The following is a 26,973-nucleotide window of genomic DNA, read 5'->3' as shown; positions in this document are numbered from 1 at the left end:
GCCCTAAAGGCTTTACATGCTGTATTCCAGTTGACTAACAAATGCTGTCTTGTTTTTGGAGAGGCTGCCTGCAGCACCACAATTGCTTCTGGTTGCAGTATATTTTAGGGAAATTCTCCTTCAGGAATTTGGACTAACAGTTGGAGTCATAAGGGTAAAAAGCATAGTCTCAGAGCTTGGGAAAAAAAAACAACACACAATCATATTTTAAAATATACATATATACATAGTACTGGTATTGAAGGCTTCCATTCTTTACGTTATTTTTGACTTCTTTTCTGCTGAAAATCAAATGTGCATGTGGGCAACTATTTTCTCCTGCATATGTTGCAACCTGAAAAGAGTCTGTCCTTTACCATTTTGTCAGACCACTAAAGTTTCCCGGTGGTAAGGCACTTTCTTTTTCTGTAGCCCCTTTAGTTCCTTCCTGCTCTCATGTCCTTACCCAAAATATTTCTCTTGACATAAAGAATAGACATGGAGCCATATAAACAGAGGAATTAAAAGGTATGTAGGGCCTACATTGTACTGTCTACAGCCACAGACAGAAAAACATTAGGTATACAATTAGACTGGAAAACTGGAAGGAATTCCGCTTTCCAGAACACCTTTACTCTGAAAGGATTTCCTTTCTCAAAAGTTTATTCTTCTGCAATTGTTTCTCCGACCTTCCTTTGAGTGTATCCTCTGTTCGTTATGGTAGTAAGAAATTATTTACTGCTACAAAGTTAACACGTTCCCTATTCTTTTGATATGAAACATTTTTATTAGATGATTCTTCTCATTCTCAGTTGAATACCAAAGTGTGGGTTTCACTTTTCATTCGTGTGTCAAATAAGGTGTAAGCATTTTGTTAAATAAATGCTAAGAAAAAGAAGGAAAGCTACTCAAAAATCAATCTTATTTGACTCAGCTGAATGATATGCTACAGATACTTTATTCCAACAGAAAAATGTCGTGAATTTGGAAAGAAAACTAGTTCCATATTTGGAAGATAAGGGTGTAACAATATAAAGTGAGATAAACACCAAAGTTTAATTTGCATTATTGTTATTATTAATGTTATTATCATGACATAGGTTTATCACAAAGCACAGGGATACCCTTCCTCTGTCAGCTTGAAGATATTCCCATTTATGCTGTATTTTCTTAGCAAGTGCATTAATATTGCTGTTTTCACAATAAATAGAAAAGGCTATACTTTATATGTTCCTAAAGCAATTTTTTTCTTAGATTTCCTATACAACTTGGCACAGACAAATGCTGAGACTGGTTCTTCTCATTAAAAAACATAACTTATTCTCTTGATATTACCTCATTTGTTTTTAAACAGCCTCTGGCTGATAAAACTGAGGACATCTGTTTCATAAATATTTTAAAAGTAAGGTTCAGGTGCAAAACACTTCAAACATCATGTTCAAATCCTTTAGAACACATACATACACCAACACATGTATGAATTAATGGGATATGGATTTAATGTGTTGCTAGCATCTTATTCAGTCATTTTTGTTTAGAATGTGCTAAATAAATGCTACTGGGTAGAATAATCTTCATACTCGTGACAAGTACGAAGGATGAAGGCAAACTCCCAACAAATATCTCCAACAAATTAGAAGAAAAATAGAGTAAAACAGGAGACAGTGCCATCTTTCCCAACAGCAATCTTATAAAGAGAGATTTTTTGGTTTTTATTCTGATACTTGAATTAATACCTACTAACTTTCTCCCCTCAGCATGCAGTACACCTGCAGATATTGCTGCCTCCATTGGCTGTTTAATGTCACTCAGATACATTTCTGTCGTGTGTGTGTGTGAGGGTTTCTTGTCGATTGTTTGTTTTTACATATCTTTTTGAAGGCTTGCTGATTCTCTCAATGAAGCTTTCATTGAGTTCCAAGTAACTAGAGACAGGTTACCATCTGATTAACAAATAATTAGTTTTCATAACTAAATGTACTACATTTTGCTAATATAATTCTATGGATATTTTCTTGTCACATGAACCCAACTAGGTGGAGAAAATAGCTCTTTCTGGAATGATAAAGGATATGTCTTAGTGGATGACTGCTTTTTTTCACTCAAAGAGAATCACTTCTAGCACTAGGAAAATAAACTAGTAGAAGCATACTCAGAAAAGATCTGCAAGTTTCAGTGTAGTCTCCAGCCTCATGGAACAGCATCTGGTCACTGCCAGGTCACTGTCTCACTGAATTGAGCTCCACTCAGTTGTATAGCTTCAGTGCTAGAACAAACTTTCAAAAAATTGCTGTAATTTATGTTCTTTTCTGTCAGCTCCTGATAAAATTCCTATTAGGATAGCTTGATGCCTCTGGCAACAGGAATAGCTAGTGTGCTCCACTGGGAAGGTAAATCGTCTTCCACCTTGAAACATGAGTGGATCCCTCCAAATTTAAAATATACCTCTTTATAATAACAATTTCATTAATATTGGACGGAGTTTGTAACCCACAGATTTCAGAACAAAGACGCTCAGGTTAGGCTGAGCCCACTTGCCATACTTGTAGCACTCCAGGCAAACTAGACACTCAAGCTGAGACTCGTGTCCTCCTGCTGGCCCTTAGAATGGCAAGTAGTTGTGAGCATTAACACTCTCCTTAACTAAGAATTTCCAGACTGTATTTATTGCTCTCTCATATAGTCAGGGAAATAAAATTAAAAGAATTTATAAAAGGAAGCTAAAAAAAAAAAAAAAACCACCTATGAGAGGTCTTTTTGACTATCAGGGCACTGATACAATATGGCCATTCACAACAACCACCTGTTTGCTTGTAGGTTGGTGACCTGGCAGTCGTTAAAGTTTAAGAGGCTTATTCAGAAGAAGGCGTCTCTTTCCTACCTCTGTTGTAACTGCAGACTCTTGCACAATATGGGTATTTATAAAGGAGAAATGCATACCTGGGAGAGATAATAGTGAACTGTACTACCATACACCCACTTTTTAATCCCTTAATTATTTAACATATCCACAAGGAGACTAAACATTTAGACTCACTAGGTGCCCATGACATGCGTGAAAAGTATAATAGGAACTTGTCAGCTGCATACCTTACTCTGGAAAATTATCCATGTTATAAAATATTTATTTCTCTGTACAGACATAAAGTAACAGAAATAATGATGTTTGAAAAATGATCTAGTGGGGACAAAAACGATCAAAATATCAAAATGCAGCACCACAGCACAAACAACAAAATCCTACATAAAAGTTCCCAATTACTTCCCAAACATTTTTAACTGCAGTGACTGCAGTTAAAAATACATTTTAGCCCCTATTGTACAAGTAAGTCTTAAGTTAAGTACTTGGCTTCATGGTTTCCATGCAGACATTTTACACCTGTCATCTTGTTGTCCTGGTTCGCCAACTAACAAGGTACCCAGAACCCCCATGGGATTCTGCTGTGGGAAATACAGCCTCACTGGCAACAAAAGGAGCTAAGGATGGTTGAAGTGAAATGAGAGCTGGGACATTGTCTGAGGGTAGTCTTAAGTTACAATCATGAGAAATAAAAACTATTCACGGAGACAACATCAGAGGTAAGACAAGTAGGGTGATACAAATAAGTGCATTCTACAGTTACACAGCAGATAAAAGATAGGCTTTGTAAACACTGTAAGTGCATTTATGATTTACTAACCTCTAATAGAGTTAATTACCATCTCTATTTTCCAAAGTAAACAGCTTTTTTCTAATGAATCATGATTCAAGTGAACTAAAATCATGCCTAAAATTAAACTGACAAAATATCCATTTTTAGACTTGCTATTCTTGATTTGAATTACAAGTTGCATGTACCTTTCAAGCAGGCTTTACTTCTGATGACAGAGTTCTCTCACGTGAACAAAGCAAGTGTAATGGAAATTATGTATTCTTTAAAAAATCTTCAAATTTGGATACACATAGGTCAGTTTCCCAGTTTCTACACAAATCAAAATTGAAGTGGACATCCTCACAGATTTTAAGGACTCTGAAAGCAAATGTAAATAGTGTTTTATCAAGCTCATGTGGGCCATGGAAACTGAGGAACATCTTTTCCTAACATAGTCCCTAAAAAAGCATTCACAGCTTGAAGAGTAATACCCATGCATCTTTTGTCTGACAAATAAATCTGTAGTCTAGAGAGAGAAATTAATCTCTCCATAAAGATGGATGTTAGCTGCCAGCACCAAAACTCCTGAGAGATTACACTGAACTATTTCAAAAAGGACTATTTATTTAAAGTAGACACTGCAAAATACTCAACACTTCTCATCAAGCTGAGTACAGAACAACCTCCTACCCTGGCTTTGCAAACTTTTCAGAGCTCTTCAGCGATATTGGTACCAAAACCAAAGGGAAACATTTCTTCCTAAAATGAAAAAGTGGGATGAGCAACCACAGTTTTGCCTTTCAAAGAAAAAAGGGATATTTCATAACCACACAGAGATAGTTCCACAACAGACTTTACATCTCACTCCTCTTCAACATTTTCTCCTGTTAAACTCTTTCTTACTGCATAAAGAATTTGTAAATTCAGTTTCCACTTCCTGTTACTTGCCAGACAAAATAACAACAGGAAAAGAAAGGGAAAAAAAGTTCATCAGTATCTCTCACGCACATATCTTCACCTCTTTCCTAGGACACTGTAGCTCCTGTAAAGTCTCAGGCAAACACTGTGAAGTCTAATTTGCAACAATTAATCCTTATATAGAATCCTATAAGGTTTATGACCAACAACAGGTATTTCAAGTGTAGAAAAGACACATTTGTACATATGGAAAAATTAGATAAATTATGGGATAACCATACATTTCAAGGTTGTGTGTAATCTGAGAACATATCCAATTTACAAACAGTGGAACATGGTTATTAACACTTTTTTACATGTCCGTAGCAACTTGGAGCCTTAACCACTGTGCTTGATATGCTCATATTGTTAATAAAAATAAAAATAAAAGTTGGTCCCCTCCCCAAGGAGCTTACGCATACGAGAAACTACTTACAGGGAAAATTCAAAAAGAGTTCCTCAGGGACCTTCAAAAATGGACTTAATTTGTTATTATTCATTACCCTATGCTGAAGTTACAAAAACAAACAAACAAACAAAGTCTAACACATTCTATTTCTTTAGTGCAAGATGATGGGGGGGCGGGGGGAGGGAAATAAAATACTGGTATCATATGTGAGTGCATAAACACTTATTATCCAGAAAGATGAATGCTTAAGTGGAATTGGACTTGGAGGGAAGCTATAGTCCATACTACAGATCATAAAGAGTCACTTGCCAGATTTTCTCTTCTAAAAGTACAGAAACAAAGAGTAAATAAAGGGGGAAGAGGGGGGTCAAAAATCCTGAAGTCACTACAGGCTTGTACAGTGTTGCATCTGCTACTTCACCGTATGAAAACTCCCCTGGGACAAATGAATCCACAACCCCATTAAAGCAATGGGATTTGCATGATTTTACCAAGGTTGTTGAGGGACCAGTACACAACAGGGAATTAATACATTAAAGGAGAAAATGAAATGCAGGAAGTTCTATGAAGCAGGTATCAATAATTAATGCTTTTTTCCATTGGCTTTTCACACTCATGCCATATTACAGAGAGGGAGTCCACAAAAGCATTGCCCATGATAATAAGAAGATATAATTATCTTTAATACAATTTAATATAATGATAATAATAAGATAATTGTTATAATAATAATGCCAAAGCCCCAAGCTATGGAGACTGTGTAATACATAAAGGAAAATGTACTCTGTTTTTAACATTAATTTTGATATTTTAGTACTTGTCATGTTGGATGTCATGAATTGTTATACACTGAACAGTCCCAGAGAGTTTTTTGTGATACAAACGAGTTTGAAGTTCTTATGAACAGCTTAGTCCATAAAAGTCAACATTAGGGCCTGAGCTAAAAATACAAAAATAAAAAACTCAAAATTCAGTGCTAAAACCCCTTATGCTTTTTAGTATGAGTTCCGAGAGAAGGAACCAGAGGGTTTTTTCTGAGGAGGAATGAAGTAGCTGATGATTACAACAATTCAAAATTGACTTCCAGCAAGCTGTTTTTTGCCCATAGCAGGACATAATGCTTTTTAAAAAAGTAACAATTTGTAAATGAGACAAATATTCTTGATATTTTTATTTTGGGATATTTGTATTGTAAAATCTACTTCTGTAATGTGTTCCCTGTGCCTTTGAGGTATCTGAAGGCTGTTGTTCAGCAGGAAGTAGTCCCACATATCCACTCTGGCAATTTCAGGCTCAAAATGTAAAACTGGTGATGTGATTAGAAAATGAGATTGTTCCCATTATGAAATAACTTCCTTTTTAATTTGCTAATGCATAGAATGTCACTGTATAAAAATTCTAATATCAATGAAAATTTATGGGAGAAAAAACTGCAAGAGGAACTTTCAAGCCACTAAGCTTTGATTTGGACCAAGACTTCAAAACCCTCCAGTTCAAAAGTGTTGGCCAACACAAGCAGCTATTCCCAGGAACTGCCACGTTTGCCCACTGAAATTAAGTTTTCACTGGCACACAGTAAACCTTATGGTTTTGTTGTTGTTTTGGGTTTTGTTTTGTTTTTAAAAACAGAACTGTCTCCTTCTTTTTCCTCTTTCTTTGTAACATGGCAGACTGCCCTGCTTTTACTTGCAGGAAAAATCTATCTTTGTAAGAGCTTATTCTCTCCTGCCAGCCCATTGTATTTGCTCACCTCTGTAATTAATGAACCAAAAATGGCAATGGATCTGAAAGGGCTGTATCAGCTTTTTATCAGATTTACTGAAGTGATTTGGAAAAAAGCAAACACCACTTCAACTCAGGCCAGTGTCACAGCTTCACAAGTAACATCTTAAGGACTTGATCTACAAAAAATAAAAGATCGCAGAATGGATTGCCTTGGGGCCTAAAGCAAGATTCACTTATTTTAATATAATTCCAAAAATTGCTCACTTTTCTTACTATTGTGCCATCACCGGTCACTTCAAAGAACAAAGCAAAGTCTGTCACGAAAGGCCACTAGGCCAGATACTTTCTGACAGCCTCCATCAGCTGCATTATGAGGAAATAAGCCAAGCCCAGGTAAGGCAGACCCAGAATGACTCACCAGAACACAGCAACAGAGCAGAACATGTACAAATTTCAGAGGCGGAGAAGATCTTACAAAATCTCTACAAATAGAAAAAATATGCTCTCACTACCAAAACATAGCGTTATTAATCTAACAGGCATGCTATATTCATTTCTGAATACGTAGCATTTTAGAGCACTTATTAGACACATTGGCAAAAGAGGAATCGCATTGTTGGCTCTTGCCTATTCACATCCTGCCTTCTTCCTCCACTATTGTCAGGGTCAGTTCAAGCAGCACCAAAGCAACAGTACATGCCTTTAATAAAGCAACACATGCTCATATTCCTGAACTTTTAAATACAGCCACCCTTTCTTTTTAAATACAAAAATAGTTATGAACTGGAATCCAACCTTCCCTGCTTGTAAAGCATCAATACAGTGAGAAAAATCCTGAGTGATGTGTTTGGGTGATAAAATAATAGAGACTACTAGAGCTCTCACTAATTGCTCAAACTTTTGTGAGAGACAGGTATTTCCTAATATTGCCATGTGGAATTGCTAACACTAAGCAAACAAAAGATTAAACAAAATAGACTGGAAGTTGCTAAAAACAATAATGCTTTAAAATGATATTAACATTAAGCACATGTGCATCATATCAGATTTATTCCTCTTAATAACAGTAAGATGAATACAGAGACAGAAAAAAACACAGAGACAAAACTGAAAGCCTAAAACTGGTTCTGGGGAGTTCAGATTTGGGAGTGTTCTGGCACCGATGCATCCACAGGTTTCTCACTTAATAGGTTTTAACCTACATTAAAAAGGCAGGGAAGATTACTTAGCCTTTTACTCAGTTACATGCTCCACATTAGCATTTTGTACTATCTTCAGATTCAGAGCCAAGTCCTACATAGCTTTTATTTTCATCGTGGTTCTTTGCCTTTCTATCTTTACAACGTCACTGTGGGAAGCACTTGTTCAGAAAATACAGCACGGAGAAGTGGAGCTCTCTAATATAATATTTTCATCTTGTTAAGGCCATAAAGTGGCCATAACAGAAAAGCAGGGGGATACTTTCAAACCAGCTTTTTTCTTTGACTCAAGGATTATTTCTGGGAAATCAGAGAATATATCAGAGAATATACAAGTAATACCATCTCAAAGTTTTTCTGATCAGCAGCCATGTAGACCGTGTGCTTTTAAAGCAGTTACAATGAACACAGCAGTAACTATGTCTTGTACTACAGAGCAAACTGAACTGTGGGTTTCAGGCATGATATGACCCAAAAGGGATAAATTAATTGCTTTAACAATTCAAAACTTGTTTTAGATGAACCAGAAACTGCAGAGGTTTGATAGGAATTATGGGAAGAAGCATATGAAAATATCAAGTTAGGATTTCACATACACTCTGTGTTAGTAAGGATTTGTACTCCATCTCATTGATCATGAAAGAATCATCTGCTCAGTCTGTACAGCAGTGAATCTGGGTTAAAAATATTAATAATAAAAGGAGCGTTTAAACTGTGTTTGACATGAATCTGCTCAAATTCCAAAAAAAACCTGTTTATTTGAAAAGGATGATAGTTACAAGCCAAACACTGGCACGAGAGTCACAGTAAGACTACAACATGAAATCAGGAGTTTCTTTTCCTAACTCTGCTATTGATAAGCAATCTTGAACAAGGCTTTCCACACCTTTCACATTGTGTTTACTTGCTTGTGAACTTACACTGTCTACAGTACAAGACAGAATGCTGTGTTTGTTCAGCACACAGGCCCCTTGGCTTGACTAAGGCCTCCTCATGTTATCAATACAAGAGAGAGCATCCATTAATAAGCACCAAAGTCACTAGTGATTTCAGAAGCCCTTGATCATGCAAAGCAAATGAACCTACTGTGTTCAAGTAATAGTTCATCTCTGCAGTTCTAGTTCTTGACTTGACGTACACAAGCTTTAGATATAAACCACACTTTTTGACAAGACTACAAAATCAACCAAACAAAAAACATATCAGCCCTCTTAAGGAGAAATTAAAATATCCACAAAAAATCCAATTTTACTGGATGTGTGGTTTTGAAGTCCTTGGAATGATTCTGCCTAAAATTCCTGCACAAGAAGTGACGGTGCTAGTACGGAATATTCCATGTGAATAAGTTTGTCATATGCCTGAGAGAGTTAGAATTATAAGAAGAAATCCAGTTAGAAATAAACTATTGCTCAGTATAGAAATATGTCAGGGGATACAAGTAGTGGTAGAAGCTCAAAGAAGCTAAACGTGTCATTCACACACTACAAAATGGCAGTACTTGAAGATACCAAATGAGAGCTCACTTAGTAAAAAGGTCACAGAAATTGCTGAACATAAAGTTACACATTTGTATTATAACCTACTACTCGACAGGCAAAACAAATGTGAGTCAGATAGGCAATAAACTGAAAAAAAGCCAGCGGTATAAAACCAGTGCATATAAAGTGAAGCTGGCAGACAAAAACGAGAAAGCAGCCAAGGACTCAGAACAGCAGCAGAGAGAAAATAAAGCAATATGCATGTTGGAATGGAGTTAAACGAATGTTAATCACTCAGCAGTCATAGGACTGTAAAGACCAAGAGACATGTTGATAGTCTCATGATACAGGTTGAAAAACATGGCATTTATCATTTCTAGACACTGTTCTTTGCTTCATTATATGTTTAAATAATTGAGAAAGGTATCTAGAAAGAAATTGGTACCTTTTGTCACTGTAGGCTTCTAAATAAAGAACTAAATGAATCAAGAATCTGTAGTTAAATTTCCAGATTTAAAGTATCAGTAGCAACCTCCAAGCTGTAATTATACTGTTGCTTGCTAGCAAAACCAGAAAAATGGTAAGGCACTGTAAGTAGATCAGATTTGGAAAAGTAATTACTTTCACGCTGTTGAAAGTTACCGATAAAAAGACACGGTTATTTTTCTAATTGCTATTTTAGTGTACAAAATGTTCCATTTATTGCATTTAGTTAGTACACATACATGACTTTTGTACATATCTATGATCCACATACATTGTAAATATAATGCTCCAATATACGGTGGAGTATTAGGATAGGTGAGCATGGAATTCTATGTAAATATGCCTGATAGAAATCACTCCAAGATAACATAGGGGTTCTAAGGGCTGATATCTTTGGCTGCTTCAGGGAAAACAAAACAAAACAAGCAAACAAAAATACTACTTTACTTCCTTGTTCATACCTGGTCCTGGACCTGTGTGGCAGATGGTTAAAAATTTTTCAGTGTATTCCAGAGAGGCAGAGTTTTTAACCAATTTATCCTTAACAGATGGCATCCTCTTTCTCCCCAAAAGCCATCCCAAAACATAGACAATGATTTATGTTCTGGGAAAGGTAGCTCAGTTCTGCACAACAAAGTCATGGCAACAGAGGTTAGGAAAAGACCATCAAGGAAAGATGAGATAGAACTGGGAAAAGATGGGAAAGATGGGATAGAACTACATAATCCACAACAGCAAGTAAACTGCAGTTTGAATGTGAGAGCTGAAGGAAGAGTCATGCAAGACCTGGAGAGCAAGCAACTCATTATTACAGCAGGTGGTGGCCTGTATTAGAGAATCACTTCTTACAAAGGACAGGATTGGGTCCTAGCTGTGAAGACTTGAGCAGTATCAGTCTTTGAATCCACATGAGCTCTCCACCAGGATTCAGTGGTATGTGGGCACAGAATCCAGCCTGCCTATTTTTCCTACCGAAACCATGTAAAACAAGCTTAGGTTTTCTTCAGGCAAAGTCAACTGATTTGAAACATTTGCATTTTTTCTTTTTTGTTTTCAGGGAAGTCGCTAGAAAAGGGTAGTGAAACAGCAAGCACAGACCCTAAGTTAAACAGCACATGAGACGAGAGAGACAAGGATGGAATACTGGAGTTACGGCAAGAACAAATAAAATATGAAGGCTGCTAGTTTTCATCTCCCTTATGACATTAGTGCCTTTAAAAAAATAAGCAGACTTGTCATAGGCCAATGTAGACTAGAGTGATGCCAAAGAGGTCAAGAGGGGTTGTATGAAGAGCAACAAGCGGAGCACGCATTCGGACATTCTCATTCCCCTGTCAGCTGTGTCAAAGTCCATCTCAGAGACATTAACTTGTGGACTCCTCTGTTTTGTCTTCCATCTTTCAGACCATCACACTTGTAAAAAGATATTCAAGGCCTAGAAACAAATGTTGAGACAATCACCTAAAAGATAGGAATTTTGTTTCTTCTCATGTGGCCATAATATCAATGGGACATCCAAGTGCACAAAAGCTGCAGAATAGTTTTCCATCCACCTCAGATCATATCCTGACATTTTCATGCCATGGCAGCAGCAGTTCTTAACTTAGCAGTGAAACCAGCCCTAAAAATCGTTATGCCATGGAAAAGAAAGCAAGGTGACAATCTCCCTATAAATATCCACTTAAATATTTATCAAGTTATTTATTTTCATGACATTTGAATGATTTTGATGTGAACACAGTTTAGCCATTCATCCTTCCTTTTTCTTTAAGCTTAAGACCGTATATGCACATGCTCTGTTTTCTTCAGCTATTCCAATAAACAAATGTCTGCCTGAAAGATTTTATTCTCACTTGTAAATATCTAGGATTAGCCGGAGATGGTCAGGCACCTAGTTCAGTAGGGTCCTTTACTATGAAAGCCTCCAACAATATCAAATGCCTTTGTTAAGCACCCCGCTGACATCTGGCCTTCACGCTTCACAACCAGCCCTCTATCATACCAAGGACTATACCAAAATCCTATATCATACCCAGAACATACCAAAACTAGAAGACACGAGTTCCAGAGACTATTTTGTTTACCACAAGATTTAAGCCTCTCTTGGACGCCTGTGTTTATGACACTGTTAATGAAGCTTATCCTTACAGAGATTCTGCCATCTGGGCATGAGAATCGTTTCTACAGGGGAGCACACTGAATTTTCAGATCAGGTGAAAATAGGCATGCAGAAGCCTCCTAAGCAATCTAACAAGGTCTACTACAGCAGCTTTCACTTGCCCTTTTCCTCACACAGCTGTGCTTTCAGCTTACCCAACAGACCTGCTGGCATCATACAACCGGAGGTGTGACGGAAGCCACAGCTGCCTGAAGAGCTGCAGCCCATCTCCGATTAAGGCTGCCTGCCCACCAATGAAATGAAAAATATGAAAGCTGTAGGTAGGTAGATGAATAGAAAAGGAAAGGAGTAATATAAGTATTACTGCCATAATTAATTCGCATTTTTCAAGCAATCGCATCTCCAGAAGAATTCTAATAAAAGGGGTGAGCATATTTGATCTCAAGAAAAAAGAGGGGAAAAGACTGTTTTCCTAGATTGCCATTCCCCCCCCACCCCTTTATTAAACATCATTCAAAGATATGCACAATTTTTAAACATGTAAGGTTAATCCTACGTGAAGCATCATAAATTCTTCTTGCATGCTCTGTGATTTTCCTCTTCCTCAGCATGGACAGAAAACACAACTAAAGACTATGCAGTTAATTATAGTGTAGCTGCTACTTCAGCTCTGCTGTCATGACTGGTGGGAGAACCACAGGGGAGAACTGAAGAAGAGGTCCTTTTCAAGGATGCCACTGCTTTTAGCCCCCCTCTGCGGCAACCTCAGGATTCTGCTTCACTTTTTATTTCTCTTTTGTAGTTTATGAACACCCTGGAGAATGAGGATCTCTGAGATGTAGATTGCATTTAATTCACTACACAATTCTGTACTTGCAGCTGCAAAAGGGTCACTTCCAGAATCACATAATGGTTTGGGTTGGAAGGGACCTTAAAAATCATCCAATTCCAACCCCCTGCCATGGGCAGGGACACCTCCCACCAGACCAGGTTGCTCCAAGCCCCATCCAGTCTGGCTGTGAACACCTCCAGGGCTTGGGCATCCACAGCTTCTCCGGGCAGCCTGTTCCAGGGCCTCACCATCCTCATAGGAAAGAATTTCTTCCTAGTATCTAATCAAAATCTGCCTTTTTTAGGTTAAAACCATTCCCTCTTGCCCAGTCCCTACACTCCCTGACAGAGTCCCTCTCCTGCTTTCTTGTAGGCCCCCTTTACATACTGGAGGAACATACACAGCATGGCAGTAGCATGTATACATATACACTGGCAGTAGCAAGTGTATCTGTACTTGTATTGACAAAAGACTTCAGCCTCCAACAGGGTATAAGAATAGTCCGACACAACATTTTAGAATGTTTTAGGTGCAGAAAGAAATTTTTAAAAATGTCCTCTATATCTGTTAAATTAAAATTTGTAATTCTAGTGGAAAGTCTGTATTTATCTTACAGTGTAACTGGTTCTCTAATCCTTGCTTTGTTACAAAAACAGTCTTTCAAGACTTAACTGGATACATATCTGTAAATCACATTTAGCCACATTTATATCAACAGCCATTATTCATTTTCTTCTCAAATAAAGACTTTAACATAGACATTTACATAATTCCTAATATAAGCTTCATGCCCATTTTTTCACAACCTCCTTCTTAAAATTTTACATCTACTTAGACACCTAGATGCACATGCACAAAATTGTTTTTCTGGTAATTGTATAACGCTAACAGTGCTAAATCAAATTCTTTTGGGGCACGTTATGCTGCAAAGCTTTGTATCATTTGTTGCAAATACTACTGTACGAACACATGGTGACCCTGTCCCTCCATTTTTTCTTTTGTTACTTACAACAAAAGATCATCCAAAAGCAGTGAAGGTTAATATAATAAAATGTAACAGAAAATCACATCAAATTGAAGTGTCTTATATAACAGCAAGTGTTCTGTGTCTCAAGCAGTGAGTTGGAGTAAATTGAAACTCTGAACATTATCATGGGGGTGGAAAGAGAAGGAGACGTGGCTTACAAAGACTGTACTTTTTAAGCCTGAGAAATTCAATGCAAGAAGGCCAATCTAGTTTACAGTCTGCTTATTAAATGCTAAAAGCATCACATAATCTACCAATTCAGAAGCATCAGACTGCAAGACTTCAAGAAGCACCAGAAGGTAAACAAAATTATATAAATTAAGGTACAATATTATAACTGGCTTATTCTGTTCATCAACAGAAAACACTAGTCTTATTTCAGCATTTACAGCCCAACTTAGGTCGCAAATCTAAAGCATCGCTTCTGAACATGTTTTCTCTTTCAAAGATGCGTTCCATTAACCCCTTTCTTACTAATAAGGCTTTGCAGAATACCTAAGAACACAAAGGTATAGGCCAAGTCATTGAGTATTTGAAACAGTCAAAAACTCAATGGAACAAAGGGATATTTTTCTTATCATTGCCCTTTATAAAACTGAGTTTTCCCCTACTACAGATATCAAACAGATTCCTGGCAACAAAAGGTAGTTATGTGACATGAACTCTTTTTTCAGTTCCCAAATTACCCCGTGCTGCTTTCAAGAAGTGGATTAGGCTAAAATTAAGCTGAACACTATCACAAAGGTGGAAAAAGATGTAGAAAGCAGCTTATACAGACTGCATTGTTCAGGTTGCAAATAAGAAACTGAACATGTGAATTCTTATCAGAACTATTTTTTACGTTCTATCACTCAGAAGTATGTTTTTGTTTAATAAACGCCAAATTTGTTCATGTACATTCGTTATTCATTTCAGCTGCTGGTAATTACAGTCACCAGAGACTCAGTTACAATGAATCTCTCTGCACACAATCAGAGCACAATTCAAGCCGGAGGGGACCTCCAGAGTCCAACCTCCTGCCCAGACAGGGTACCTTAGGAGATCAGACCAAGTTGTCCAGGGGCTGATCCACTAAGGGCTCTGAAAATCTGCATGGACAGAAACTACAAATCCTAAAATATGGCTCATTATATGGCATTTTATTTCCTGACTGCTTTACACCTAAGTTGACAGAGGGAGTGTAATCATCTCCAGTGGGAACATATAAGAGTACATAAGCACATACATTCACATGGATAGTGAAAAAATGATTTCGTAAATGTATTCATCATGTTTTCTGCTCCCATATTTTTCTAGGAAAAATATAAATTTTTGAATACTGAAGGAAATGAATAAATGGAAGGAGGAAAATGCAACACCTCTATTAATGAACATTAATTGATATTTTGTCAATTATCACAAGGATAGGTCCTTGAGTGGCATTAGTGTACACGTTGGCCCTGAGTCATTGAAAGAGGCTGTGAAAAAATGTTCTGCATTTCTGCACCTCAGAAGTTGTTTAAATTTTGTTTTTAACAGCTAACTCAATTTTCTTATCCTTGTGATATAGTTAAGCTACACACTGTTAGGCATTAACACCTGTTACACAGCACTGATGGATTCACCTCACATTTCACGTTGGAAATGCAGGCATCTTGAACTATAATGAGTGTAATGTAAAACACTAAAACTGATTTACAGTAGCTCTGAAGAGAAACATAGCTATTTAAGAACATCTTTAGGTCACATATATTTGCACTTAAAAAGGCACAAAATCTTTGAAACGATTGCTTAAGCCGATGTGCTTATTGTTAGAAGTCCATAGCACAGCTTTCATTATTTCATTTGCTTCTGAATGACTTCTTACATTGCATCTTTCATTTAAGTATCTCAAATCTCCATTAAAGACATGGCTAACCATAGCTGTTTCCCCCTCTTTCTATTCCTCTCTCTCTGGGAAGACTGTCACATATACACTGTGACTAAAGAGAGTGGGAAGAAAAAGGGGGAGTCTAAGCATATGTGGTGGTGTTTGTTTCTGTTAGAGAAGAAACATTTTTTCATTTTTGAAGCAAAAGGTAAGGCAGGCTGTTACCATCCTTAGCTTCTACGGGAGTCTGCGGCACAGATATTGTGCCATTATACATTTTAATAGTATTAGTCTTTCCAGTATTGCTCTAATTCAGCAATTATATTATCATCTTCATTGCTTGCCAAAGCAATGTGTACAGCTTCCTAAATTATGCAGACTATTTCATTTTATTAAATGAAAGCTGCCTTAATATCTTTCATGGATATTGCTATTTAAGGTCCAAGAACACAATATTCAGTTTTTATTTTTGTGGTCACTTATGGTTAATGTCCTAATAGTCTTTATTTGTATTGCATTACTATTACTATGGGAGGATAATTATATGCCATTAACATGAATAATAACCATTTGTGTACTATTAAATCTCGCACAGGATTACACAGATTGTAAAAGCAGCTGTATTATTTTACAAATATACCGTTGTCTCTCACATTGAATTTATCTCCTATATCTTTTCCAAAGAGCTTAATTGACAAACTTGATTTGTTCAACTGACAGTTCTTCCACATGCTGAGAAACAGTTACCATATCTCTTAAAAAGATGTGCAAAACAGTTCGACAAAGTGATAAAAACAGCTGAACTTTTTTTGTGTGTCTTTGTGGTGGAGAAGCACATAAAATGATACAATTCTGACAGCAATAAATAAATAAATATGAAGGGCTACCTGAAAGAAAAACATAAGGTAGCTGTTTCCATAAAATTTTCTTCTTCATTTTTATGTCTCCAAGTAGCAAAGGCAGTAAATTTCCAGCATATATTCAATTACATTAATGTGTTACCTTCAAAACCACAGACTACGAGTAGGGTTCTGCAAACTGTGCTTCCATTAAACAGTACTTACTCAAAAAGATAGTTCCACATTTCTTATGGCATTTCCAACTTAGCACAATATCAAATCCACTTAAAGCATTCCTTCTTCACAGATAATTCCACAGTTCCATCTTACTTCCCTAAAAAAGTAACCCCATTTTCAATTCTAAGCCCAATATAAAGAAAACTCTAATATAAGGACCAACTGCTTAAAAACATCTTTTGTCTCCTAACTAAGTAATAATACTTCTCAACAAAGGAATGTTTTCAAGGACAACAACTTCCAAAAAATAAAAATAAAAATCTACACGTGACATTATGATTTTCAAAATAAAGTAGGGTAGTAGAAAAACAATCATCTTCAAAAAACAAACCTAATAGTACTTCTGTGAGCGAAAAAATGTGTGGGCAATACATTTCCAATGCATATAAAAATCATATGAAATTAAGTTTGCCTTTTAGGAGCATATAAAGTATTTCTCAGAACTATACTTAGCAGCACCTAAATTAAAAAAGGCTCAATAATTTTTAAACATCTGACCAAAACCAAGAACCCCCACTAGCACAGAAAAAGGAATACTACAATTAATTATGGGAAGCTTCTAGCCTATTTTGACAAGTGTAGAATCTCTTTCTCCAACTACCTGTGTTTATCCTGAATGCTCAAGGTACATAACCATTCAGCAATTTTGCAGATATATCCTTTCCATGACAATTGCTTGTCAGACTAAAAAGCACAGTTCAAATCTGGGTCCCTCAATGCTAGAAGTGTCATATATCAACTCAAAATCAAATGTCACTTTCTCCTACTAGATTATTCTCCTTTTAATTAGAATAATCACTAGTTCAAAAACAAGGACCACCAGACAGAAAACATAAACTACATATGAAGGTTACACTTGTACTGTTTGGTAATTTCCAAGGAGAGATGATAGGGCCAAGCCTTATGTCAGGCTAACTTCCTTCCCGTAATAACAGCTCTGATAACACCAGCTGTGCTTCTAGAAGCACCAGGCAGCACTGCAGAATAACCTGCAGTCTGAGATCGGATCAGAATTGCAGAGAGTGATGTATTAGTCACAGGAGGTTTGGACTGTGCCTCCCAGCAAAGGCAAATATTCAGGAGAAAAGGGAGTGACCAGTGGCAGACTTGGAGATCACACATCTCACTGGACTGATATGCATGGCAAGGAAAGCGTCAATTTGTTTGCTTTTATCTTGTCAAGGGAAGCAGAATTTTGTGCCTTTTTCTGAGGATTAATTGAGAATAAAGTTCAATCATTCGATTTGTATAAACCACCAGAAAGTTAATCATCAAACTTTGGCTATTTGAACTAAAAGAAAAACACTGTGGTCTCTACAGATAACCAGAGAAAGATGATAGAAGAGTTACTTACACAACAATGCAACACATTCACTATTCTATTTCACATATTGATCCTTCATTAAAGTAAATACCATATGGTGTTGAACGTCTCAGTGTAAAGCTCACTAAGGAATCAAGTAAATGGCAGCTAGTAGGAATAATTAGATGGTAGAGATATCTATTATACATTCACTTTTATATATTTGGGGCCAGTAAATAACTTTATTGTATTGCAGATGAGATACAATTCTCTAAGAAAAAGGAAATCAAACTGATATTTCAGTATTAAGCCAGTTACCTACATAGGAGTTATGAATAAACCAAATAATCCAAATAAAAAAATACTGTTTCAGCTTTTGTCAATTTCTGACCTGCGCATCCTGTCCTATTATTCATTGTTTAACATGGATTTTACATAAAATACATAATACGTAAATTATAACTGAGACCAAGGGCACCTACCTTCAAACAATTCTAATGCATGAAGCTACCCAAAAATATCAGGGGCAAAATGAACTGCTAACGACTTCATAATGACAATCACCTATTAGGCTAATGGGACACAGCAGCAGAATAAGATACAATGCATTCAACGTTTCAGCCATTAGAGGACAGACTCCGGTTTGTCTTCTTAAGCAAATTGCTGCCACCTGTCCTGCTGGCATGCCTCTGCCTGTAAAAACCTAGAGGGATCTCTCATGCTTGTAGTCAGAAAAAACAAGCAAGGGTCTTACTAGAGATGCATGAATAATGAATCCCATACTTAATGTCCAAAATGGAATGCTAAGAAGAAATCTAATTTACTCAAAAAAAAATAAAAAATCAAGGGGGAAAAAAAAAAAAGAAAATTTGTTGGTTTTAAGCCTAGCGCTCCCATTTCACAAAAAGCATAAAGTTGTATGCAGGAAATTTTGGATCGATAAGGGATTAATTTTATTTAAGTTAAACTCAGCAACAAATTTTTTTTTGGTTGGGGGTAAAGAGGACAATGTACAAACAGAGGTGTTTGACTTTCAAAGATGTTTATAGTTTCAACAGTGAAGGAATTCAACAGATTCAATGCACAAATTACTCATGATCAAAACATGTAATCTTTTTCTGAAAAAAAAAAAAAAGTTACATCAAAATTTTTTTGCTCGGACCTACCTGAATACCTTCAACTCTACTCCTGCATGTTTGCAAGGGCAAAACGCTAAGTACCATCTTTGTTCTGTACACTTGTGTGACCTGCCTTCTCAGACCTTTGTACTTGTCATTTTCATTATCCTCTTTCCCTCATGATTATTCAGTCTAAGAAGACAGTGCTTTTTTCTCCCACTTACTCTGTCCATGCTGAAGGGAATAACTTCTAAACTTACTATGCCAAACCCAAACATTCTCTTCTAAATATTTTCTTCTTTGAGATCACAAAACATTGACATATTCCGTCTACAACTTTTATAACAAGAAAATGGCAAAAAGCAGCTCTATTAATGTCAGATAAACTAGCCTGCAAGACCTGGAAGAATTTAGTCCAGAATTATTAAAATCCTGTATTTGTTGCAGCTACAGAGGCAAACGGGCTCATATACTGAAAGCGTATCACTCTGCAATGTTGTATTTACACAGATGTAAGATAAACTAAGGAGAAGCATGAAACATCATAATCACTGCAGAAAGGGAAAACTGCAAGTGTGTCAAACGTGTAAAGCAATTCTTCAGAAGTACAATGCTGGAGGTTGTCATGGCAACTTTTCTCACTCCTTCCCACTGATTTTTGACAAGCATTTTTCAATTTTAAAAGCATTTTTACTCCTTCCCTCCTAGACCTCCTCCCCCCCAACACAGTTTGAATGATAACACTGAAAGTGAAGATCATGCAAAAACATCAGTGTGCAGCCACTTCAGATCAAAGATACATCCAGCCTGAATGTGTTTGGGGGTTTATGGTATCACAAGTGCAAGAGTCCAGCTAGAAGGAAAAGATTTTTTCTTTTTTTCCTGTAGAAGATATTGTATGTTGTTGAGCTGTTAATTTTTACTGAATGACTCTAGACAAGAATCTTCTTAAAAGGTTTCTTCTTGATCGAGCTCCATTCTCACAGGATCAGAGCCCACCTCTGGCTATTTTGTGAAACTCACGGAATGCTCCCCTACTTCCAGTTATGGATGTCTGCCCGCACGTATTCTCCTTTCACAGCCAGCTTGTATGGAAAGGAAACTCATTTTTAATTTTAAAAGCACCTACTTAAGTCACATGATTTCTATTCAGTTTCCTTCTCCGGAAGTGGAGTGTCTGCTGTCCTGACTTAAAGGTCCTTTGAACACAATGGCTTCACGCTAATTTGACAATTTTTTTTTGCATGAATAATAATACATTTTTATGGTTCACTCTTTCCAGGAAATAAACACTCAGACATGCTAACAGTATTCTGGGATATATTCTTTTGTGTTCTATTTTACTATATAAAAAGTAAAATTACTTTGACAAAGACAAAAGGTCCATCTAGTCCAGCGTCCTGTTCCTGGTAGTGGCCAGTATTCAGGGTGATTTCAACAACTGTGGAGCACGTTTCTAGTCCCCTTACTGCCAGTTCTCTAGGAAAATCACCACTGTACACCAAACTTAAGCTCTATGGTCCCCTCAAGGAAAAGTGAGAGCTCTCCATATGTTATGGTCCAACTCCCTTTCTGGTTCCCTATTTTGGCATCAAGAAGTAACCCTTCAATCCTCTTCCCTTTCCTTTTTTTTTTTTTCTTCATCTTTTTTTGCTGCTCCCCCACCCCCACCCACCCCTGAAATAGGTTTATTTTGTTTATTCTGTTAACCTCCCTATCCTTGGTCACGCAGGGATCTGAGAATTTATTAGGGATGGACTGCATAAGGAGAAAAAGGGCACTGAGCTTTACTTTGCTCACTTTATTTATGTTCAGTATGTGAAATCTATATACTTCCTTCATATTCTTCCTCATTTACATTCTTTCCAAGCTAAAAAATCATAGTTTAATTTATTTTCATATAAATTGACTATTCTGTATGGGTTACTCAATAGGCTAATATGTGTCACCCGTTGAACAGACTTCAAATGTTGTATGTCAAGGTGTATATCTCAGCATGAGTACAGTATAAAAGAAATATACATTTAGAAGTCAAAAGTATTTATGAGTTGTTTATCAGATGAGTAAAAACAGTATTTCTATGTGTAAACTGTCACATAAAATTGTTCTTTTAATTTTTTGTTGCAGAAGTATGAAAACTAAAAACTTGTTCTCTCTTTTCTGCACACACGTAACACATGCTGACTGCAAACCCAAAGCCTATGCTGAAATGGGATTCAGTGGGTCTGAATGTTTGTTACCCTACCACAGTTATTTCCCATAGGAGGATGAGTCTCCTTGCCAGTGACAGTGCTGCTCCATACGGCAAAGGTTCATGCGCTAAGATCTACAATTCTCAGATTCAAGTGCTCCCCAAGACTTAAGAATATTGAATATGCAGCTATTAGTACCTAAATGGTGCAGAATGAAAAATGGGGAAAAGTTCCCCAGTTCTATCAGAATTTTCTCAACACATTTCATCCCCATCAGGTATTACCATACTGTACACATTTAATACGGGTAATGCAGCTGCTGCTTTTGAATAGTTAGAGCTCCTCCTCCTCCTCCTGTTTCTCTTTCAGTTCTTCCACAGGAAAGAAGTAGATTCTTTGATAAGCATTTCAGACTGTACAGACCAAAAGCAACCCGTGAACCAAAATACAGAGCACTAGTATAATATGCTGTGTAAAGCACACCTTACTAGGTATGTGACCACCATTCCAAGCATTTAAGTGTATCTTCATGTATAAATCATTATGGAAATCTCATACCAAATCAGTAAAATGGCTTGTAGTGAAGCTTATGTCGTAAGTTTTGCCCTTTTGTACACCTTTACTGAATAGAAGACATTGTGTCAGGCATGATACATTAATATCTCAAGTAGTTGAGGAACACAGTCTGAAGTTCCTTAGTAAAAATGTAGCACTTCTAACCTGTAAAATGGACTGAGATTAAGTTACCTAACAGTGACCAGAACTGAATGGAAAAAATGCAAAATCATTACAAATAATTCCTGTGGAGATTTTACTGGTTTATTAGTACAGGTTTGTGAGCATGTTTGTTGAAGTATACATGACATTGCCTAAGGTGGCTACTCTTCACAGCCTGTTATGTTATTGCTGTAAGTTAATGGCGTCACTCATTTCTTTGGAGTTACATATGTGTTGGGAGTAGGGGGAGGGTTACAAGAAGCATAAATAAATATTCATGAGTAGTGCACATATATTTGCAGGGAGAAGTCCCACTCCTATTGTAGGGAATTTGGTTCCCAATAGTTACAGAGAGAAATTAGAAACCTGTATGCTTCTATTGTAATAAATTATGATATTATTATTAACTGTATAAAAATGGTAAAACAAGAAGCTTCTGTGCTGTACACACAAGAAAAAGAAAAAGACTACGTAAGATACATTTATTTCTGTATCTACAGAACAGAATGGTAGAGCAACACAAAGTGTGGAAAAAAGCAGGGTGGGACATATTTACTCATAAGTAAGGTGTTCTTCCAAGGACCTTCAGCACCTGCTGAAGCCAACTGAACTGATTGCAATATGTATTTTATTGGACTCTACTTGTGTTTTCTTAGACTATTTATAGAAATGGCATGAGTTTGTGCAATTATCCATTTGCATCTGAATAAGCCTAGTGGATTTGAGCTACGCTTTTTCCTGTATAACTTGAGAACTACACAATGATGTGAGGTCTTTTCTTGACTACACCAGTCATTCAAAACCATTAGGAAAACAATGATATAATTTGCTATATAGAGATATACTATGTTTTAAGGAAAAAAGAGATTATACTGACATGCAGGAGACCTGATTTTAATGCATACATCTGAGAGGGAAAGATATAATGGTTATGAAAAAAAATCATGACCATTTTCTGATTTCATAAGAAATAACAAGAGGCATAAATGAATCAAACAAAATAAAATAAAATTCATCAGGGTAATAAGAGAATGCACAAGACTTTTGTAAATACAAATTCCCTACCTTTGAGAAGTTCTCCGCCTGTTTTGTCTCAAGCACTTCAAGTGGTGGCTTATAATAAGAAAACAATGGCTGATAGTATCTGAATGTCTCTCCTATAAGAAAAATGGGTAAAAGTTTGCATTTCTATCTATGTTTTATTTACATCATTAATATGACTCTTACATATGTTGTTAACAACACAATCATAGCCCACTGTTAATAAATCAATGTAATATATACAATTTTCTGGTACAAGTGAGCCCTGATTAAAGCCATTCACCTCTAGATTCCCACTCATCACTTGGGATTTCTGTTCTGTTAGTAACATTTTCTTCAGATACAATGCTACATTGTAGTAGCAGATCTATAATCATCTTCCTTCATAGTACGCAGTGGGAGCACCCTGTGCTTTTAGGCATTTCAATAATCTTTTACTTGTATGCGTTATTGAATATATGTGCCCACTTAACATTTTCTTGTAAACTTCAAAGCAACAAAAAGTTGGAAATCTTCAAGAAAGAAAAAAAAATGTTCTGAAGGGAGGGCAAATGGTTTCTTTTGAGAGCACAAAGCTGTCACGACAGGTGACTCATGTTGGGCTGCATTAGTCATGTCATGGCACATTATATAACCAGAGGCAATTGACACAACATAAACTGACGCATCACAACGTAGCCTGTCAGCAGTGATATGTACAAAGATATGCTTTTTAAGGAAAACGTAGGGAAGAAAGTATTGTGGGTTTTATAAACACCACTTGGGGGGGGGGGGGGAATGGTGTGAAACATTCAGTTGTGAGGTATATTTTTACAATGACACATTCTGCTTCCTGAGTTTTCTGCAGGATTTGCCTTCTTTGAGTAGACCCGTTGATCTCAGTGAACTGAATTCAGCTGAACTCTCAAACGGCTTCACCCTTTTCCTCAACAGCAAATTTGACCACGCACAGTTAGCAGCTGCGCAGCTTCCCTTCAGGTACTCCATTCCCACCTGCTGTCTGACACGACCTCGCGTTGCTCACTTCAGCTACAATTACAAGCACACTGTGCCTCACGACTCGCAGCGGGAGGTGCCACTGGCCATGGCGGGGGCTGGCACCAGCTGGTTTCTGAGGTCCCTCCCATCCCGAACCATTCCAGGCTTGGTGATTCCGAGGAGTTCCCCCCGCCTCGCGCCCACCCACGGCCTTGTACACCGCGCCACCTGCCGCCCGCCGCGCGCCCCGCCCAACGGCCCAACGGTCGCTGGCAGCCGCCCCCCCCCCCCCATAAACCGCCGCCCGCCGCGTGACAAAATGGCGGGGAGCGGCGCGGCGTTTGCGCTCGGCCAGGCGCTGCTCCTGCCAGCGCGCATCCCCCGAGGTGCGCCCGACGGACACCGCGAGGGAGCTGGGGTTGCGTCCCCGCAGCCACAACCCAGCAGGGAGCGGGACAAGGCGCAGACGGGGACAGTGCTGAGGAGAACCGAGCCCCACGTCCTCAGCAGGCCCTCGAGAGCTGGTCTAGGAAATAACCCGTTTGGTCCTGCAGCTCGGAAGGGGAATGACTACAGTTCAGCTACCTCAGGCTCTCTTCAGATCCTCTTACAGCTCAGTAGGCTAATAAGGGGATTTAATCAAAAATGTACTTTGACAGCTTCAGCATTTCTGCTCGTAATGCGGTGAACTTGAAACAGTATATCATCACTGCTATTTCAGGCATCACCTCCGAGTTCCACAAACACATAAATGCACATAATTAGAAAGCAGAGTGGTGGAGGCCAGGTTTGTATTACACGTTCATGCTCATGAACACACAAGGGTTTGTTTTTTGTTGTTTTGCATTACAAAACTGGTTTCTTGTCTAGCCACTTCAGAGGATTATAGTTAAATGCTGAAATGGGATTGAAGAGGAAATTGTGTGTAAATCTCAGTGTTCAAATTGCAAACTAGAGCACGCAGGTACCTCTAGAGATTAAACACAAATCTGGTTACATTTTCCAGTGATGGAAAAACACAAGCCTAAGCATTAAGACACCAAGCCCCTTGTGAAGGTACACCTTCCACAGCAACTGGGGGGCAGGGCATGACCCATCCCACGCATGCACATCTCCACTGCTCAGTCGTAGGGCTCTGCAGAAACGTCAGGAGCAGCAATGGGTTAGTGCAGAAAAACAGTACATCACGCTGAACCCTCAAGGTATTCTCTCCATTTCTCTTACAGTGATCCACTTACCTCTGTGCAAATACACTTAACCACGATCCCACTACAGGCGAAGTTTGGAGAGAATCTGAACGAAGGCTGAAAGGCTGCTGAGGACACTGCTGTTTCTCATGAGAAATCATGGCACAACCATTTCAGAATATAGAAACCTGACTACAGTCCATCTGTCCACGTAGAGGTTTTTACTAGAACATGCATGAGATCTGGGTAACCTTTTGGTCACAACTGACCAATGATAACCGTATGGGCCAGGAGATGCCTCAGTCACACCGTTATCTCAGACATACTCAGTCCGACAGAGTATGTCAGAGTGTGTCAGACATACTTCACACACCAGTTGACAAAAGTAGCACTTACCCTTATATTTTATATAAGTAATTTTTTTCAGGGAAATTTTCAACGTCAGATTATTTTATTGGCCGAGACAGTTCTGCCAATGGGACCAAGCTTTGCACCTGTGGTCTTTATATTGCTCTGGGCCAAACAGAAGTACTGTATTCAACCCACAGTTCACACTGGAAACTGGTATTCCAATTTCCAAGTGGACATGCAGAAGCCATAACTAGCTTGGGACATCCTTCCCAGTAGAGGCAAACATTTGGAAGGGAGGAAAGATTTAAACCGTTGGAGATTACTTTGTATAGCAGATGTAGCTTTTACCATGGAAAGCAGTGGCAGTCACTGAGATAAATAAGATTCTCATTGGCAGCACTCGTCACAGCTCCATTTATGGATCAGTTTGCATGTCCCAGCTCCTCCCTCCTTGCTTGGAACTTTATAAATCTGGTAGCACTTCTTAAATCAAAATAATGTGTTCTTCATGCCAAAAGATATTCTCACGTGTGTTTACAAATGACTTTACAAATGACATCTCTTCTGTGTTGTTTCCACTTAGACTACGGCATAGTAATTTTTGGAATTACAGTTTGCTACATAAATAAGGAACAGTACTTTTACTTACTAGCCACATTAGTTTTCTTGTTTGCTTTTATGAACTTTATTTTTCAAATCAATGCAAACATGCTTTGTCCTGAATGTTCTCCAATATCCAAAATAACAACTGCTGTTCATTTTGTCAAGCAGAAATGAATACATAGTTAGAAAAATCCCATCTGTAGATTCCTACCTGGAATTCTGTCCTTTACAGGCCTATAGGTAGATATGTAAACCCATTGTGCATTTTCCTCATCCCTCAATCATGTACACAGGAAACATTTGGACACAGTAAATCTGGATATTTGATCATCTGCACAATTCATTACCAATCATGCTTTTAAAGTTGCACACTAACTTGAGTAAAAATGACCTGAAACAAACTATGTCACCCTCACTTAAGTCTTCATCATTCTTTGTAACAGGGAGAGAGGCCTGTGAGAGAAATAGCTTTTCTTTTGTTTATTCTTTATTTTTGGCATTTGAGCTTGTAATAGAGAAGAGAAAAAAAATCTGTGGCACTGTGATCAGCCCAGCCTAAGGGCAATGTCTTTTTACTCATCGAGCTATATTTAGAACTGTCACTTGTTAAGAACACTGTCAGCTAAAACGAATTTCCAGAAGAGGCTTTGCATTATACACATGGCCTGAAGCACTCATACTGTAACATCACAGCAACCAAAATAAAAGGAAAGTG

General features: G+C 37.7%; 1 protein-coding gene across 12 annotated transcripts in view; it reads right to left on the bottom strand.

Moving 5' to 3' along the window:
* Positions 1-26,973, bottom strand: part of LOC310900658 (uncharacterized protein) — a 255,378-nt gene that overhangs the window by 207,567 nt on the left and 20,838 nt on the right. For 9 of the 12 annotated variants that reach the window (XR_014585290.1, XR_014585291.1, XR_014585292.1 and 6 more), the window contains exon 2: positions 23,164-23,255. The gene's annotated coding sequence lies outside the window, so the exon portion shown is untranslated. Of the gene's footprint in view, positions 1-23,163; positions 23,256-23,993; positions 24,083-24,132; positions 24,311-26,973 lie in introns of those variants that run through there. The other 3 variants (XR_014585300.1, XR_014585301.1, XR_014585299.1) reach the window with 2 other exon arrangements.

The sequence above is a fragment of the Anser anser genome (assembly GCF_964211835.1).
Source record: "Anser anser genome assembly, chromosome: 5".
Lineage (NCBI taxonomy): Eukaryota > Metazoa > Chordata > Aves > Anseriformes > Anatidae > Anser > Anser anser.
The sequence above is the reverse complement of the archived record's forward strand: the minus strand, read 5'-3'. Positions and strand labels throughout refer to the sequence as shown.